At 34.9% G+C, this 10,999-nt stretch overlaps 1 pseudogene; it reads left to right on the top strand.

Moving 5' to 3' along the window:
- The first annotated feature begins 5,582 nt into the window (after positions 1–5,582).
- The window catches only part of LOC104871485, a 19,522-nt pseudogene continuing 14,105 nt past the window's right edge, over positions 5,583–10,999 (top strand).

Consider the following 10,999-nt stretch of genomic DNA (forward strand, 5'->3'; position numbering starts at 1 on the left):
AAGGACTAGCTTAAAAATTAAGGTGACCCCACTTCCCGTATAGGAAAGCTTTTATTTCTTGTAAACTACTTCAGTTTTACCAAGACTGATACTTTGCTTCCACAGATGATAATCCTTTCAAGTATTTAAGTCTCTGCAGAAATACTCCAAGATTCCATTAACATTTTAAAAAGCAATTATATCCTCATTTTTGTGGTATTTGAAATATAATTTAAATCTTAAAAAGGCTAAGCATTTATACTTCATTCTTCCTAAAATATTCTGAGATATTGGTCTAAAGTGAAATTTTAGAATAAGGAAGACCCTTTTCCATAACAAACAATTTTGTTATTATTTATAGAAACATTACGTCTAAATGAAATACAAATATTTAGGTAGTATTAGATATCTCACTCCATTCTCACTAACTTTCACTTATCAATTATTAACTAGACCAACTCTGATGCCCTTGCCAAAGTTCAACAGTAAATAAAATAAAATAAAATAAATAGATAAATAAAGCCCACCTTCACCTGAAAGTCATTTATCTTTTCTTTTCTTCCTTTTGCCTACAAGCATGATAGACAAGTTCATTTCACAGTGTGATGCCACTGATATGTATAACAAACCCTTGACAGTCATCTTCCCATCAGCAGTTTCCCTGCTGGCTGTCTTCTAAGTCTCTCCCACTCCCTTTCTCCTCAGGTAGCTGGCTGCTAGGTGTTTACTGATTAATTTGCATCAAATGTTCTCCTAGCAACCAATGCTAGGGTGGGATTAGATTACTTTTGTAAAAAAAGTACATTTTGTACATTAAAGAAGCTTAGAGTTTCTAAAACACCATAAACAGAAAACCATAGTCTTTAAGCAAAGTTATATCATTCCCCCACACTCCTAAGAGAAAATTCAGCCAGTTGATTTTTACTGCTGTTATTTGGGGGAAATCAGCCATTTTTCTATTATAATAATTTGCATTTTTGGACATTCCCACTTACAATGCAATTAAAGTTAATAATTCAGAAATATATGTTACACACTCATAAATCCACAAAGATTTCATGTCAAAAATTATCAGGGCAAGACACAGAAAACAAGTAAGAGAGGTTTCTAATGGTTCATTTGGTTAAAAAAAGGATGCAATAAATTTTCCTATAAAGCTATAATTTATTTTTATTTTTTGAACAAAAATTATGTGAATTGCAAAAGTATCAATGATGATTTATTTGTAATTAAAAATGTATATAAGGAAAAAAAAGTATGAATAAAGGAAAAAATGGAAACAAAGTCTTTGTAAATGGGGAAGGAAGGAAGGGGTGAAGAGAGGGCAGGGGTATGGGGAAAAATGAAAACCAAGATATATCATGTAAAGGTACAAGATCCTAAAGATAAATGTAACTGTATTGGTTGCTTAAAAAAAAGAAGTTAATATATACATTCAAACCACTCTAAAAAGTGTTCTGTGCTAACAATTATTAACAATTATATATAAATAATAATTTAGAATATAATATTTGATGGAAAAAAGAGGCATAAAAGAAATTCTAATATAAATAATAAATCATCTCTAATAATATTAAATAAAATGACCAAAAATACATGATGATTATCTTAGCAAGACTTTGAAACAGGAAGAGGAAATAAAGATACTTTATTATGCCTCATTAAGATTTTAATCTTGCAGAGAACAATATCAGAGCAGAAAGTGAGATATTTTAGTAAGCTCAGTAACAGTTGTTAACTTTTAAAGTGATTAAGCTTAAAAGTGATAATCTTAAGGTCATGAAATATTTTACAATTCAAAAATATCTAAGAGTTAAAAATAAAAACTTTTAGGTTAATCATCTGTTAGAGGTAATAGAATATATTTCCCAGAGGAAAGCATAAAGTAGAAATTCCTTCATTCAAAAATGCATTCTCAATTCAGCTATGATGGCTAGCATACTTAGAACATTAGAAGAGCATAATTTCCACACTTTTTCCTTTGTCACTAGAAATTTATTGTTCCCTAGACAGATATTTCTTAAATCTCACGTGATTCTAAGAAATCTAAAATGTTGAAACTACCTATTCAAGCTTTAAAAACTTTTCAGTTTGGTAATATATTGGTAATCTAATTCAAATTTTATGAATTACATCTAAAGATTCAGTTTTTAGAATATTGATAGGTGATTGCAAAGGAAATGATCTAAGTGTTAGAGATGTGTGAAGCCATTTTTATTGAAGAACCACTCTATATAGTGTACACAGCCAGGCTTTTTAATAGACTATTTCACAATATCTTTTCCAAAACAAAACAGTCAGATATTAGTATCTACAAATTAAAAATCCTATCCAAGATACAAAAATGTTAAATAGCTTGACTGGGACCACAAATGCAGTGTGCTTTTACTATATCACGTCTCTTCCCATAATTATGGAAGCAAAACCACTCTATCCTGCTAGCACTTGGCACTTCAAAGATGAACACGCTTTACAAAATTATCATTTTTTTCCCTGGACTTAAAAATTATGACTTGCTTCTTGCTGATGGCATACCAAAGCTCCAACCATTTCATATAGCTGAGAGTATCTTAAACTTTTAGGGAAATGACTATCTTAAACACTAAATTCCAAAGTCTTACTCTGCTTAAACTAATATATGTGAAAATATGAGACTAAATTACAAATCTTAAATGTTTAATTCTAGTAGAGAATAAAATGGAATTTCAGTGGAGATTCTGTTTGTGTGTGTACATTAAAGAGAAAAATAATTTCCTGTACATTTGTTCTCTCTCTTTCTCTCCCTCCCTCCCTCCCGCTCTCCCCCTCTCCTCTTCTCTATCTTTGTATACTCCCATGTAAGAAATTTTCTCTGCTGAGATTTGAAGGATAGATGTCCTGATCCATCTACCTTACTCAAGAGTTCCAGATAAATCATGTGTGTTAAGCTATTGACTCTTCTTAAAATCATAGGTATAACCATTTTAATGAATGTGAAAACTTAGTAGAAAATAATCTATTGTTAGACTGCTGGATTTTTATCTTACCTAAGTAGTATCTTGTAAGAGATTTAGCAGGCAGGTTTTGGAAATTCTAGTATTACAAACACATTTGTTCAATGAGGTCACCTGCAGTTTGAAAAGCACATCATTAAGAAATATGAGCTAAGTGTCTACTTTCAAGACATGGGCAGCTCCTCATGATGAATGTAATTACTGTGTACTACAAACATGTACTAATAAAAATAAAAAATACAAAAATGGTGGCAGAAAAACAATGGTGGAAATTGTTGTATGAGGGTGTAATGCCGAATGATAGCAAGGTATTTGTCAAAAACAAGAGTTAAAATTGAAAGCTAACATTTTACAGAGTCAACATGATGCTATCACTAAAAGCAGGAGGAAATGATATCTGAAGGGAATAGTAAAAGGAGCGGGACACAATAAATTCTGAGATGTGTGTTAAAGTGCCAATAACTTACAAACATGTACAAATATGAGAGAGAGAGAAATAAGCAGTAACTATACCTTAATTGTGTATGAACATGCAAGAGAGCAAAAGGAAAAAAAAATCCTCTCTACAGTGATCTTATGTGGTTGGGAATCAGCAAGTGAGAATAAATAAAGCTTTTTAAAACAAGGCACCCTGCTACTGTCCCCTCCCATTCATATAGCTATTTTGTCAAACTCTATTTTAAAAACATGGTTTTACATAAAATATATTTTCTGCATATATCACAGTACACTGTTCAAACCCAGAGCATCGACGAAGGGTTACGTTGGCTGCTATCGTGGCTCTCCCTGTGTAATACTACACAGAGCAGTCTCACTCAGTCCTTTTCTTGGTCACAAGGAACTCCAGAGTTATTCACCTGACTCAGGGCTGGTCTCCACTCCACTCCACTATACCATCTTTTGTTTTTTCTTTTGCCCAACTTCTACCCCTCCCTTGGTACACTCATCAGCTTCCAAATCTGTGCCTCTTGACCTTAAAAAACTGCACTATATCATCCCTATGATAACCTGAGCAAACCCCTCAGAGACATCACAACCAGGGTCTAGAATGACTATCTTAAACTCTAAATTCCAAAGGCTCACTCTCTGATGTTAGTTCTGCATCCTTTGTATTCCCTCTTTGGATCATTTCCGTTGAACCTGGGCTTCCATCTCATTAAGGTTTCTGGTTCTATATCACCTATTCTCTCAGAATATCAATTTTTCTTGGATGTAGTCTCTATAACCAGTTTTACCTTGATGACCCTGAGCCCAAGGAGTCAGTTTGACACTTTTGCTGTTTCTACCCCTCAGATGCTTACGGGATATATTACCTTGACACACACATGCACTAGGGCTGAATGTGTAGCTCAGCGGTAAAGTGTTATTAACTTGTACAAAGACCTGCGTTAATCCTTAGTACACGCCCCACTAAATAAAACCATATTTGTTAATTTAAACTTATACTCAGGCTAATTGAATTTGGCTTTTCTTTTTCAGTGAATGGTCATCTACCAGCTGTCAACGGTCTTCTTTTCTTCAGAGTGGTCCTTCAAAATACTGCCATTTTTCAACAGCTTCATCTATGGGTGTGTTAGTAAATACCCAATCCACGTTTAAACCTTTGAAAAAAGAGCCTTCATTTATAACATTTTGATTTTCAAGATGTAAATGCCTCCAGTGTGGCTAATTCCAAACAATCGAGCTGATATCACAAGGCAGAATGAGGAAACAATGTACACCTTTATAGGACATTTCCAAAGGTATGGTCTTGTGTATGTTTACACACAAAAACATAATTTCAAGAGCATAATTAATAATAAAATATAGAAAATAATTAAGAAGGGAAGAATGTTGGGTATTTATTATCTTCATTTTAACTTAATGGTAAATGTATGTAATTTATGATTCAATCATGTACCACAAATGATCTGTAAAATTCCTAAAAACTTTTATTGTGGGTATTATGATATTGGCAACTATGGCACAAAAACCCTTTGCCTCACGGCAAACTTTCAGCTCTCTCAGGGGTTGATCTACCTGTGTTTACTTAAATTTATTTATTTATTTATTTATTTATTTGGGGATTTTGAAACAAGGTCTCACTAGGTAGTTCAGGCTGACCTAGAACTTACTGTGTAGCTAGGCTGGCCTTGAACTTGTTGCAGTCCCCCTGCCACAACCTCCCAAATGCTGAGAGTACAGACATTTGCCACCATGCCCAGCTCTGCCTTGTATTTTATTGAAACAAATTTAATATCTCCCATTAATTAAATTTAAAACATTTTTTTGTTTCCTGATCCTGTGTCTCTCCCCAGTCACCTGATTTTTTACACTTGTAAATAATTTTTATCAGAATTTCTATAGAATGAAGACTCATCATTAGTTTTTTCTATTCTTACTATCATTCCTTTTTGTTTCCTACAATTTTATTAATTATTATTGGGAAAAGATATCAATCACATCCAAAGTGCCGAACTTCAAGAATTTTTTTCCCCAGTTCCAGATTGCTTTTGTAGTTAATTTGTTTGCTTAATTCTACCAGCATTTAACCCTATTGTACATTTGTTCTATCTTAAATTCTCTCTTTCTAAATACTGGCTCTTGGCATTTTGTGAACCCACGAGAAGAATGGGTAACAACACATTCTCCGTGAGCATCTGTGCAAAGGCCAGCTGGTCAGACATGTGTCCCTGCGGCTGGAAGGATGCTGACCAGGTAAACTAGATATTTGCTGCAACTGAAACTGAGAGTCATAATCTTTTTGGATATAGTGGGCAGAGAAATTCTTTCCTATTTCCTTGAAAGAGGGTGTACAACATGGTAAAATGACTACCTCTCGTGTCTCTCATCACTCGTGGGATTGATGCTGCTTATTGGATCACACAGTTGGACCTGTGACCCAATATCTAGCTAGAAGAAAATAATATACATCTAAGAGCACCCAGTAAGAGGGCAAAAGATATTGAATACATTCAAATACATGGCTCTCACTGAAAAAAAAATTGAAGTAAGAAACACACACAGCTAGAATAAGAATAAAGATCGCATTTCCAAGTCCCTCTCTCCCTCTCTCTCTCTCTCTCTCTCTCTCTCTCTCACACACACACACACACACACACACACACACACACACACCACATCAGGCAGCATTTCTAAATCATCAGTGATTTGGCATTCACTCATTAGGTTCAATTATCTTCCCATAAACCCAAACCAGTGAAACAGTTAATTGTGTACAGAGGTGGTGGATCTCAACAGCATCAAGAAAAAAAGTTACACATCAAAAAGAAGAGGATAAGACAGTTTTTATTTGAAATAAGGAGAAGCAAAAAAGGCTCCTGGTTTCTCAGGAGGAAAATCTGAAAAGTGGAATTTCTGCATGGTCTCCTGGTACAGAACTTTTTATGGATCAGTGGAACACAGGAGTTGCTCACTATTCAGCAGCTGCTTAGCCTATCATAGGTGGTACTGTGATTTAAAAAAGTGACCATTTGGAACTCAGGCTCTCTAACCCACTTCTGAGCCTGTGGAATTCAAAGGAAACTGGAATTTTAGGGGGAAAAGTGATTTGCATTTAAATTCTTCAAAATTCAGGAGCTTAGTAGGGAAAGGACTGTATCCTTTGATGCCTGAAGAAGTGCATTCTTGGCCCAAAGTCCTAATTCACTATCTGTTCTTATTTTAATTCTTATCAGTATGGCTGATTACCTAACTGTTTTAGGCTCTTCCCTAGTGAACTGCCTTACTCATAAACTAACTAAATAAGCTATTTTCTACACCAGGAGATGCCTGGAAAGGAACAGGATGGAAGGTAGATCCTGAAACCTCATAAAAAATTGTGAGAAATGCTGAGGGTAGACAAAAAACTCATTCAGTTCTAGAAAGCTAAGAACTTGACAAAGAAGAGGCCCATGCAGCATAGGCTCATATTCCTGGCCAATGTCCAAAACATCACAATGAGTGAAGGTAAAAATTAGAAAATAGGAGCCCAAATACTTATGTAGAAAGCAATCCTTCAGTCTGTAAAGAAATCAAATATTTGAATACACCAGTATTAGCTAATCCTGCTTCTGAAAATACCAGGTCCACAGAATACAGTTTACCGGTTTTTATAGTATACAACTCAGTGTGTGTAGGAGGTAGGTATCTTCCACATAGGACAATATAAATGTATATTACTTTTGAAATTATCTTGGTTTTATAGATGTATAAAGTTCAAATAAATGTTATGTTTATGATAAATTACAAGATACAATGAGTGTATGGAAATTATCTTTGATATTACTTAACTTATATAATTAATTAAAATAAATGGTTATACACTTTTCTGATAAAATGGTGAAATGCTAAAAATTCTTCATGTCTCAGCTATGTTTTCAACAAAAAACTTTTAATATGCTTGAAACTCTTTGAGACTATGTGGAGGCAAAGCAACCAGATGTATCACCTAAAATCATTGCTGTCTTACAAAGTTTCTTAAATAATTTTGTCTTGACCTGTCAGTGAGAATTTTTCCCTAACCTCTCATAATTCAATATCCTGAATTCAGAAAAATGGCTTTTTCCATCTGTTTCACTTAGAATGATCAATACTTAGTCAAGTTCACGCATAATAATGAATATGTGTCTCTTAAAACGTGCTTTCTCAAATTTTGGTATATAATATTTTTGAAGAGCAGGACCTTGACAGAAGGGTGCATGCATTTTAATTTTATTTTATAAGAGATGTGGGAATGCTATCTACTTCATATTTCTCCCCATATTATTACTTTATAAAGGGAAGCATTCTGCCACTATAAAATAGACAAGAGTTTCAGAGTATCTTCCATTTAGGCTTAAACCTGGCTAAATTCAACAAATGAAAGTGGCATAGTTTACAGAAGTAGCTTCTCACTAAATACTCAGTTGATTCAATATTGTCAATGCCTTCACATTTTGAAGAGAAGTAAAGGAAATATATTCCTACATCATCAAGAAAATGCTTCACCATAGATAATTGTCTCATTAATTTGCATTCCAATGCATACCAAATTGAAAATAACAACACTTAAGAGACTGTCTATAGAAAAATTTCTATCAAGGAATAAAGTGATTGGAAAGGGGTAATGGACTTAGGGCTGAGAAGAATGAATCAGTGAAGTCAATGGTTGGTTGGTTGCAGTTCTCAAGTTCAAGTTGTCAGTACTTTCTCCTGCTTTACTTATTACCTTATCTTCTTGCCAAGGGGGACGGGGTGAAGAAAGAAGGAAGGAAGGAAGGAGAAGAGGGAGGGAGGGAGGGAGAAAGGAAGGAGAGTGTGGTGGTGGGGATTCCAGACAGGGTAAGAAATCAGCCAGCAAACCTCATTATTGATGGCGTCAGGTGGTAGATCAATGCTGGAGGAAAATCAATAGTAAAAATATTTTTTAGTAGTGCATACAGATGAAGCTCCTCGGCAGCATTTCTTGACGAAAACCACAAAAATGTCTGCAGCCACCCTCTAGAATCGGTTTTATAGAGGGCAAGAAGATATCTGGTGCTTTGCGGGAAATAATTGCTCCTGTATGTTTTACTATTTTGAAGAATTTCTAACTATTTGCTACAAAAAGGCAAGGCAAGGTGAAAAGGAAAGGAGAGACAAAAAGCAAAAGGATGAAAGAAGACAGATTTTAAAAATTCTACTGAAAATAAAATCCATTATCTTCTGTAGTGGTTGGTTTGTGGATATTTATCGTGTATATGTGGCCATTTAATATATTTGAAGAGTGAAAAAGTCTGATCTGGAAAGCCTAATTTGAAAATTTAAATTGAAAAAATAAAGCATGCTAAATTTTCAAAGAGGCTACATCATTCACCAATCAGAATGGAGGACTCTCCCGCCCCAATGTTTGTGTATATTTTGAATAAGTTCTCAGAAATAATTAGTCCTGGGTGAAATAGGCAGTTGTTGAAAGAGTATCACTAGAGGCAGACTGATTCTGAAGGGAAAGTGGCAATTTCATTTAGGTTGACCAAAGAGAGCATTGTTTAATATAGGACATATGACCCAAAGTAGTAATAAGAAGGAATATTTTGTGGATATCTAGTGAAATACAGCAAGTGGAAAGGCCTTCAGTGAGGAGTGTGTGGCTACTGAAATGTGTGTTTTAGGCTCTCATTTATACAAATGTCTTCCACAGCACTGTGAGAGCTTTAGCAATCCTCTATACATAACTGTGAAGCCATTCACTTTAGAGGAGCTTCTCAAACAGGAGATATAACACTTAGATCTGCCTTTTTGTGTTAGTTACCTAATTGAAATCTACAGAGATAAACTCGCTCACTGGTAAGCACAGGAAGACCCTTGCAGGATTATCTTCTCATCAGGGTAGAAAAAACTGTCTTGAGATAGGTTATTTAACTTTAGCCAAGGGAAGGGATTAAAGAATAACATTTCAAGGAAAAAAGTGGAAAAGAATCTCTATTAAGTCTTCTTTTACTTTCTTGGAAGAAATGAAGTATAGTTTACCTAGTACTACTGTAATTTGTAAATTTCAGGGCTTCTGTTTTTATTTGTATTGTATATAGTTTATTTCCATTCATAGTAAAACACCTAATTGTCTTTCAGGGCATGCACAGAAGGAGCCAGGAAGCCCATGTCCTTCATGAGACAATCTTGTGTAAACTACACTAGAAAAGACTGGTGGCATAAACATACAAAAGAAAAACAAGCAGAGAAAGTAGAAGGGTCTGCATGAAGGACAATAACAATGGTAGAGGAAGCAATATCAGAGAGAATTAAAATCTGAGGGCCAGTATCCACACTTCCTCTAGCATTTCCCACTCAAATTAGCCCACTGGGGCATCCCATAGTTGTGAAAGTGTTTCCAGAACACTTCCTCATGTCACTTCTCCCAGGGCAGCCCTTCTTCAATGGCATCCTGTCTTCTCTAATTCAAGGCCTTCACCTGCCCACAACTTGGCTTTCAACATGTTGCTAGTGATCCTTTTTAAAATTTAAACTTTTGGCGAATGTTTAAATTAAGCAAAAAAGCTTATTAAGTAAGACACATTGCAAGAATGATGAGATGAATATTCAAAGCAGGGGGGCATTTTGAGAAGAATTAATGGTAATGTACTGTACACTGTAATAAGCTTTTACATTTATGCATTCACCATATTTTCATTTTAAAGTTTTAAGTTTTGTTTTTGTTATTACATGTTTGATTATATAATGATTAACTCACTGTGGGGAGTTGATACATATACATAACGTATTTAATCTTGGGCATCAGGCATTTGGCCCCACCATCACTATGATATTTACGCCTCTCCAGTTGCTGATACATACTGGGATGGACATACTGACTGGTACCAGGTTAGACACCACACAGGGAAAACTCAGTTTGCAGATTTGCATGGTAAAAAGTATTGTTGGAGAAAAGTAACTAAGACACTTCATCACGCAGCATTGAGTCTCCTTCAGGTAACATGTGTTGTATGCGTGTAGCACACGGAGCTGCCTGGGGGTCATAAGGAAATAGGACAGACTGTTTTGAGGTTTGAAAACCAAGGGTGATACACGCTGCACAAATGCCCTTCAATTCCTCTGTTTGACCTGTGCAAAGCCTTTTATTTCCCCCTTCTTTTTTCTAATAATAGTTTTTATTTTTAGTAACTGGGCCAGGACTTTGTACATGCTAGTTGTGCATTCTACCACTGGACTATAGCCCCAGCTCCATTCACTGTATATGCTGATCACCTTTATTGATTAAATATTTGTAGTGATTTCTGTCAAATAAAAGCATGGTATGTCTTCTTCATTTTATTCACTGGATCTGGCACTAAGTGACATTTTCTGACTCTGCCCTCAAAATGAGAATACCCAAGAAGGTAAACATTTTGAATTGATTCAAGGCATCAATATAGCCATACATCACAATTAAAGGCATTAGTGGAAGAAGATTTCCAAAGCTGGTTCAGAATGTACCAACAACTATGGTATAATTGTGTTTTTAGTAAGGGAGAGTATTTTGAGGGCAATTAATGGCAAAGTTTCTTTTACTATAAGTGCTTAAAAATATATAT

This window comes from Fukomys damarensis, unplaced genomic scaffold (genome assembly GCF_012274545.1).
Source record: "Fukomys damarensis isolate Sample0158 unplaced genomic scaffold, DMR_v1.0_HiC HiC_scaffold_14, whole genome shotgun sequence".
In the NCBI taxonomy this organism is placed as follows: domain Eukaryota; kingdom Metazoa; phylum Chordata; class Mammalia; order Rodentia; family Bathyergidae; genus Fukomys; species Fukomys damarensis.